Source organism: Chinchilla lanigera, unplaced genomic scaffold, assembly GCF_000276665.1.
Source record: "Chinchilla lanigera isolate Chin_1 unplaced genomic scaffold, ChiLan1.0 scaffold00064, whole genome shotgun sequence".
Taxonomy (NCBI): Eukaryota; Metazoa; Chordata; class Mammalia; order Rodentia; family Chinchillidae; genus Chinchilla; species Chinchilla lanigera.
The window spans coordinates 3,662,925-3,672,180 of NW_004955465.1; the positions used below are offsets into that span (position 1 = coordinate 3,662,925).

At 46.1% G+C, this 9,256-nt stretch overlaps 1 pseudogene; it reads right to left on the reverse strand.

Annotated features, from left to right (window-relative positions):
- Positions 1-7,850: 7,850 nt before the first annotated feature.
- Positions 7,851-8,627, reverse strand: LOC102018905 (annotated as a pseudogene).
- Positions 8,628-9,256: the final 629 nt, after the last annotated feature.

Here is a 9,256-nt window from a genome sequence, read left to right on the forward strand (position 1 = left end):
CTCTAACTTCAGCATTATGGGAGGCAAAGACAGAAGGATCCCAAGTTTGAGCCCCGGCTGTCCAAAAAGGGCCATGACTGTAGCTCAGGACAAAGGCCCTGGGCTCAATCCCTGGTGCTGGAAAAAAAAAAAAAAAAAGTGGTGGAAGACAGTGGCGATTCTCACATCTCATTTGAACAGAATGATTCCTAATTAAGCATGGGAAAGTTTGGTTTACCCACATGGCCTGTTGATTTTCTAAGACAGAGGAGTTGGAGTTTGATTATGGTAAAAGCCAGTTCTGAAACTTCAGCATGCATCTTGACCGTGTTCCTTATTGAGCATCTATTTTGTGTGTGTTGGTGGGGAAGGCCTCAAGGGTGAGCACTGTGCCCTGCTGTGGTGCTTCACTGTGGATGGATGCCCAAGGGAGACCAGGACCAGTCTCACGGACGCGCAGGCCATAGAGCATCGCATAGAAAGAAAGCTGAGCAGAGTGCAGACCAAGGGAACTCGGCACAGAGCGAGGACCAGATGCGGCTCCTCATGCTGACTATGCTCAGACTGAATCCGTGTGCGAAGCCTGGAGGGCCGCAGTGGTGTCAAGCAGGGTCCTGTGTCCCCAAGTGTGGGCCAGGGCTTCTCAGTCTCGGGCCTGGTGCCATCTCAGCTGGATACAGCTCTGCTGTGGAGACCACCACGTGCACTGTCCTGACCGTACCACTGCATGCCCTAGCACCCTCGCACACCCAGCTGTGACAACCAGAATGTCTCCAGACACTGCCAAATGTCCGCTAATGGCAAAATTGCCCTGTGGTAGAGCTGCTAGAACAGGGCGGTACTTTTCAGATGCCAGCGTGTGCCCATCCCCTGGACAGCTTGTTGAGACCCAAACTCCATTTCTCCTGAGTGTCTGTCACTTTTGCCCCTCAGGAAACCACAGGAGTCGTACATCCAACCACTGTAACTAGGGAATTTTCTTTTTAAGCCACTCTGCATTTCTGTTATTTGTAGCAAAAGCATCCTAATATACACAGGTAGCAGGGCAAAGAGCTGGATGTCCTTGAATCCAAAGGAGGCCGATGCCCCCTGTGCCTTTCATCTCAGCTGTTCGGGAGGCTGGGGTGGGAGGATCACAAGTTCAAGGCCAACCTGCCCAATTTGGCAAGACCTTATCTCGAAATCCAAGGGGTAGGGACGTGGCTTAGTGGGCGAGGACTCGCCTAGTGTATGTGAGGCCCTGGGTTCATCACTGGCATCACAAAAATAAGAACCCATGAGTCTGTCTGCAGCTGTAGTAACATGGTAGCTGAGAATCCCCTGTGGCTGTGGAAACTTAACTTTAAAATGAAAAATTCCTTCCCCTTTCGCACCAGCCACATTTCAAAGGTTTCAGAGCCACATGTGGCTAAGTGCCTCCAAATTAGGCAGCACAGACTGTTTCGGTCATAGACCAGCACTATGCAGGGAGACTGTCCATCAGTAAGGGGAAGAGGAGCCTGAGACGAAGGCAGGTTAATTTCTCCACTCTTTCAGATACCTTTTTTCCTAATACATTAAAAAGAGCAAGACTGTTTTCATTCCCTCTCCTTCCCTCCAGAACCAATTTTCCCTCCCAGGGAAAATTGTCCCCATTGAGAATGCCTAAGTCAGCCTGGTAGTTATGAGTTAGTTCAGGCAGGCTTTTATATGCCATAGAGAATCTGAGTTTTATTAAAACTATTGGGAACCTAGTGCAGTGACGTATTCCTGTAATCCCAGCAACTCGGGAGGCTGAGGCAAGACGATCGCAAGTTTGAGGTCAGCCTGAGCAATTTACCAAGACCCTGACTTGGAATAAAACAGGCTGGGGATGTAGTTCAGTGCTCCTTGAGTTCAGTCCCTAGCACTGGAAAACAAGGGAACAACAGAAGATATATTGGGAAGCAGCTAAGGGGTTTTAAGGAGGGGACTTTCAAGGTCTATTTTGTGTCTTTAGGAAGTCCCTTGGGTGATTTTCTGTGGGGCGTAGCTTGGGGAGAGGCCGGAGGTTTATCCTAGGATGATGGAGAAAGATGGAGGCAGTTGAGGTGGGTTTTGGAGATGAAACAGCAGCTCTCGTTGATGGTAGTGAGGGGCAAAGGAGGATCCAGGCTTAGCCCAGGATTCTGGTGCAATTGCATGTAGAGTGATTCCACTGACTAAATAGTAACCGGGAGACAGCACGGCGGTGGCTTATCAGAAGTGCACTTCTATGTTAGACTTGACCTGCAGGAGGAACTGCTGAGCTGCTGGAGAGGTGTCAGCTCCACCCATGTCCTTGATTTGTCTTCTGCTGGGAGCTGCCTCGGTACCATTCCATCCCCTTCTACCTGCTCGGCTAAATGTGGCCCATTCCAGAGATCCCTGCACTGGAAAACCCACTGAGAGAGAAACCCACATGCATGACTTAGTTAACCAGAGTCCTCTCTCCTAGCAAACAAGCTAAAGCTAAAGGCAGAACTTCTGAAGAAATTAAAAAATGGCAGGATGGCCTTTGTGCCTTTCTTGCACTATTTTGCCCAGGCTGGTCTCAAATTCCTGGACTCAAATAATCCTCCTGCCTCAGCCTTCTAAATAACTAGGACAAGAGACCATCACTACTGTGTCCAGCCTATGCCTTTATTGTTGAAGTTCAAAGTACCAAACTGATGTGGGTGAATATATATTTTTAATATAAAAGAAACACACACAAAGGTACCAAAAATTAGGTGATAGTTATGTGCTCTGTTCCCTTAAATGGATTTTTATGATGCTATGTAGTGAGATATGGTGAAATGTCTAAGCTCTCCGCTGAGATGTCCCTCTTTTCCACACCCAAAGAGGGAAGGCATGGCGTGTCCCCTGCTGGTGTTCCTGTGGGTAGGTTGTTACATAGTGGCCCCATGCCAATCCCCTCTGAGTGGCCCTGCTGTTGTGCACTCCCTTGCACTAATGCTGGGCGTGACAGCCAGATGTGCAGGCACCACTGGGCCACCAGCAGGCGTGGCGGCTACAGAGACTCCACAACATGCGTACGTGGGCTTGCTCCTTTGGAACCTGTCTGCCGTCGTGTGACGATGCCCACCCACTGCTAAAGGACAAGAGGCTGGGTGTGATCAGAGGTGGTAGCCGGCACCAAGTGACAAGCTTGGGAACTGCAGGAAAGCAGAAAATGTCACCCCAAATTATGCCCTTTTTTGGCATAAGGGTTATTTTGAACTGATTACTTTGAGAAAAAAGCAGGTAGAGGAGAAGCTCTGAAAACTTTTTGTAAGGAACATTCATAACTGTTATCAAGAATAAAATCAACCTAGTCAAGAGGAAAGAAAATCACATTTATTGGGGGCTAAGGAGGACTGCAAATGGGGAAACACAGGTTGAAACCATCTTGAAAATGTGCTCCAAGGTTGTACAAGGTGGTGACTGGATGGACAGTTCTAATCCCCAAGGAGAGTGGTTACTTAGGAATTGTGATTGGTGCTTTGGTGCTGGCAAACGTGAAGCTGTCTTGTAAGAAAGGGCCCAGGTACAGTCTTGGTCTCTGGGTAGCTGGGGGAAAGAGTCCATTGTACGGAAGTTCAGCGGAGGTTAATGATATTCAAAGGTGGATTCGCATGGGATGGGCACGTCTGCCGCACGGATCAAACACTCAGCTGTGGCTGAGATCTGATTAACACTGGTCTCCCAACCCTATTTTAAGCTCCCCAAACCAATACTACTCAACTTCGATTTTTTTTTTTTTTTTTTTTTGGTGGTACTGGGACTTGAACCTAGGACTTTTGCACTAAGCTATATCCCCATCCCTTTTTGTTTATTTTTTATTTTGAAACAGGGTTTCACTGAATCTCTAAGGTACCCAGGCTGGGCCCAAGCTTGTTTTTCCTACTTTAGCCTCCTAGAGTAGTGGAGTTCCCCCACTGATTTCTTTGTCTAATTTAGCAACCTCCACTTATAAGTGTGTTGTCCTTTTTGAGCCAGGAAGAGAAGGATGACTGGACCAATAAGAACTCTCACCGGTGGAGAACACATCTACGCCTGTACTTAGGTGACCCTTCCCCATATCGACTGTGCTTTTCTTGGCCACCTCCCCTTGACTTGTCACTCTATGCCCTTCTTCTTCTGAGTGAAAGATAGTATTGAACCTGAATTCTGAGCCACCTCTTTGATTTACTGTTACTCTCTCTCTTTTTTTTTTTTTTTTTTGCTTTTTGAGACAGGGTCTCGCTATGCAGTTCAGGCTGGCCTTGAGCTCACTTTGTAGCCCAGGCTGGTCTCGAACTCACAATGATCCTCCTGCCTCAGCCTCCCGAGTGCTGGGATTACAGGTGTGGGCCACCACGCCCAGCGATTTAGTGTTCCTCTCCTTTTCTCTGGTTGCTTCCTATGTGTATGAGGTGTCCATGGTCAGATGCTTCTGCTTTTCTCTTGTTCATCTATCTTGTAGGAAAGGGGCTGACTGTCATCTCAGTCTTCCTGAGACTATGGAGGGTGGAGAAAAAATTATTTTCCCTCCCCTACAGAACTGTCAGATGCCTGTAGCCCCAGAGGTGAGCCCAAGGGGACCAGCCCACACTTCAGATCCTGTTTGATGTGAACTCCACAAAGGTTACGCTATGATTTGGCAGTAAAATGAAAAGGATACAAAAACAAATCAGCAGGGCAAATTTTTGAATTTAGTGAAGCAAGTCTTTACTCTTAGAGAAGTGATCATAAATGTATTTTCTTATATGTTTATTTTAAAGAAACAGTTTATTTCATTTGCATCAATCTTGTGTGTAAATATAAAGGAAAAGATTTATAAGACAGGTTGGATTTGGTCTGTAAGCTATTGTGGGCTAACCCCTAGCACAGAACAATCCCTTTTAAAAGTTTTGAATAAAAATTGTAAGTGGTAGTTGTAGTTGTTTAATTGCAAGTTTTGTGTTCCTTAATGATACCAAAATTATGGGTCTTATCAGCGGTGTTTTAGACTCAGTAAAACACAGCATGTGAATCTATAAGGGATCTGGTATCTCATGTGGCTTGATAAGAATGTGAAATCAAAGTTCACAGGTTTAGATCAAGGTTCTAAAATTATAGGCAGCATTGCAACATCTCTTCAGTTTGGTGGTACAATATGTAACATGATAGAACTTGATGAAACTTGATTAATAGGAGATATATATATATGTTTAAATTTAAACCAATGAATAAAAACAAAAAGTAAGCTGTGCGTCAGAGTGCATGCCTGAGAGCCCGGCACTATAGGTGGCTGAGGCAAAAGGATCACAAATTTGAGCCTAATCTAGACAGTTTAGTGACTTAGTGAGACTCTGTCTCAAAAAAAAAAAAAAAAAATTTAAGAAGGGCTGGGGGCTGGGTGAACTAGTTCAGTGGAAAGGCTCTGGGTTTAATCCCCAGTACTAAAAAGGGAAACAGGGGCTGGGGATTTAGCTCAGCAGCACAGCGCCTGCCTGGCAAGTGCAAGGTTGTGAGTTCAATTCCCGGTACCAGAGAAAAACCAAAAAATAAATAAAAAGGGAAACGTAACTAGGGTGTACCATGTGATGTTTCAATGCATGTATACACTGCATAATTTCTAATCAGGTTAAACATATCTACATCCTCAAACAGCCACTGTTTCTTTGTTTTCCTTATCATTCCTGCATGGTGAAAACATTCAGAATCCTTTCCTGTAGCTTCTTGAAACAGTCCGTAATTATTATCTGCAGTCACCCTACTGCCCACCTCTGTACCAGACTTCCTGCTCTTGACAGTTGGTTCCCATTGATCCAGACCGTCTGGATTTGAGTAAGACCAGCGGAAACACCAGCATGAATTTATATGTCAAAGTGCTCCTGCTCTGTGGCTGGAATAGCTGACAGGGCTCTGGTATCTGCTTCTGTTACTCTTCTGAAGTGATAAGCATCCAGCTTACGCATGAAGTTGGTCTTTACATCTTTCTTTTAGCAAGTGGAATCAGAGTAATGTGGAAGGTAACCAACATTGGACTATGGGGCCAAGAAAGCACAAATGGCCGACATGGCTACTTACATGAAGAATGGTTCTTTCAGAAATTTCTGGGTTTGCAATGGGGGTGGGGTAGGGGGAGTCTAGTGCTAACAGAGAGGCTCTCTCTCAGGGCTGTGACCTGACTGGGGCAAACTGAATATAAGAAGGAATGATTGAATCCAGCTGTAAATTTCAGCTGAAAAGGGGCCGAGTGCTCCATGATTTGAAAAAAGAGAGAGGTGAGGAGGAGCGCAGATGCTTACATCGTGCTGACATTATTTATAACTATTAGGGTTGGCGTGTGGATAGTGAGAGGTGAGGCCGCCACTTAAACTGGCTAAGCATGGTCTTATCAGGCGTGACTCTCGGGGTCCTACCAAGTGTTTAGACCTTTAAGCCTTTCTGTTGAAAGTTAAAAGTGAGTCACCTAACTGATCACGATAAACTCCCATTTGACCTATTTTGTGAAGCAGTACAGGTCATAGGTTATCGACTATGGATGCCATGATCTTGTTTGTCCTGAGCTCGTCTGCAGGAATGAGCACAAAAAGAGCTCAAACAGGCAGTGTTTCTGTGTCTAAGCAGAGACATGAGAAAAGCAACCTTATTCTCATCGTGATTGATGAACAGTGCCTGGGAACATGTGTTGATTGCTGCTGCTATTATTTTGCCGAGTAAAGACAGAGGAAATTGAGCCAATAGAATGGAATAGTGGCTGATGAGGCAGATTTGGGAGTGTGTGGACCAATACTTAACAGGCTCTTGCTTTGGACTGAGCAACCTCTGAAGAGATGGAGGCCAGAAGGACTAAGCTCTTACTTGGGATAAAGCAGTGGTAAACTTCTGAGGTCTGACCACTCTTGTCCCTGGGCTGGCACTGCTGGTGGTATACACAGATTGTTTTCAGGGTGAATTGAAATCTAGTACCATGCCTCAGTTTCCCTTGAATGACCTGCAGCTTGAGATTTAGCAGCACACTTCCCCAGCCAGCAAGAGATGAAATTTGTTTTTAAAGACAAAGAGGAGCTCCGAGAGGGAGAGCGGATGTGTGGCCAGTGTCACAGTTCCGGGGTTCATTGTACCTCCACGAAGGGCTGTCTCCGGAGTCTGCAGGGCACAAGGCTTATGTGCATGGTCCTCTTTGTATCTGTTTTAGGAAATGGTGTTCTCACTTGATTTGATTCTGATGATTTTGGGGAAGACTTTTCCATCCTTATTTTTTTTTTTCATGAACGTTCTAGCTGTATTTCAAGTCTTTTCAAAAGAAAGCCCTGGGGCCAGGGGTATAGCTCAGTGGCAGGGCACCTGCCTGACAAGTGCAGGGTCCTGCCTTCGATTCCCAGTACAAAAAAAAAAAAAGAAAAAAAGAAAGAAAAGAGGGTCTGGGGATTTAGCTCAGTAGCACAGTGCCTGCCCAGCAAGCTCAAGGTCGTGAGTTCAATTCCTGGTACCGGAAGAAAAACAAACAAACAAAAAAAAAACAGAAAAAAACAAGAAAGAAAAGAAAAAAAAAAGAAAGCCCTGGGGCTTCAGACCCAAGTGTGCCTCTGGGCTGGGTCCACTGCTCCAAGTCATAGGAAGTCTCATATCCTTGCTCAGGTTATTCATTCACCAACACCAACCCCCAGGACAGAAGATGCAACAAAACAGCACTCCCTCCTCCACAGCATGTGGTGGTTTCCGTGGCAGTGGAGGACAATGTGGAAAACAGTGGAACTTTTCCTTGAAAGTGCGCAGTGGTGAAAGGTGCCTTCCATGACCAGAACCTGTCCCTTCCCTGACTGCTTCCTTCCAGTCTCTGAAAGCAGAAATCATCTCCTCTGAGCATACTTGGTAACAGTTCCAAAAATAAAAACATGCCTCAAGGCACTGTGCTTTGATATTCTGGAACTAGTTCAGCTGGCGGATGAGCTGGTTGATGCGCTCACCCCGATAGCCAGGCAAGCCCATCTCCTTGAGGAAGCCCACCCTGTTTTTGGTAGCATGCCGAGCCACAGAGAAGTGGAAGGGGCGCAAGAAGCCTGTGATCTCTTGGAAATGCGCCTCCAGGAAGGCGATTTCATGACTGAGGTCTTCCAGGCAAATGACACAAAACTTGCCCAGGTGCTCCTCGATCACAGTGTTGTCTGTCAGAGGGAAGGTCTTATTCTTGACCTTGCCCTGTCCACATTTCAAAATGAGTTCCCGGACAGACTTCAGATTTGGAAATCCCCAGGTCACGTAAGGCTCCACTATCCGCAGCATTTTGAGGGTTCCGGGAGTGACTTTAACAAAAACATCCCTGAACAGTTTCCTCAGGCGAAGTCTTGCAATGGTCTTCCATAGTAGTAAACTCCCCCTGTTAATACTTTGGAGGCGGACAACAAAGGCCAAGGAATGTTCACCAGGTGCTTCCAAAGCTCGAGGTTTCACTTCTAGTCGTTTCGTGTACACCCCGTCAAGCTGCTGTCGCCAGGAATTGTGAAGGAAAGAATCCAGTCGCTTAATCTGATCTCTTTTACCTTCCTGTCCTTCTTTGCCAACAGTGCCTGCTTTGCCTGGGTGGCTTTGTGGGCTTGAGAAGCATTCGTCTTTTTCAGGAGATTTTCTGGAACCAGGGGGATCTTTTTTCTTTGCCCTTCCTCCGCCTTCTCTCCAGCAGAAGGACTACTCTCCATCCTTGTTTATCTCTGATCTCAGTTGGTGGCTGGTCAAAGCATGGACTGCAACCCAACCTCAGCTAATCAGAACTAGCCTCATGGTAATCTCTCTGTAGCCCCGGCTGACTGGTAGGTGTCAGCTTCATCCGTTTGGCTGGCAGCGACAAGCATAGCTTAGACTAGGAGACTTATAAACAGACGTTTGTCCTGCAGGCTAGGGCTGGTCTATTGACATTCTGCGGCAAGATAAATGCAGAGACTGGGTGGGTCTGGCCATTACCACAACATCCACGCAGCATTTCATTTTTCAGTAATTCATTTCATTATGAGTTGCAATAACATCGTCCCACAAGTAATTGGAGAGAAAACCACATGGCTCCTCATCACATGTAGTTAAGAAGGCTTTCTCGAGAAAGCAACAGCCTGGAGACATTGTCCTCACAGATTATTTGGTTTTCAGGGATTAGAAATACCAAGGAAGAATAGTAAGATATGGGTAATGGTCAGTCTTTTATTTTACCATTTAATTAAACGACTTTCATCATCTCTTTCTGTCATTTTATCTTGAAATAGGACATTATAAGAGACAGAGGACGGGGGTAGAGCGCAGTAGTAGAGTGGGCGCTGAGCGTGTGCAGAGCCTGGGC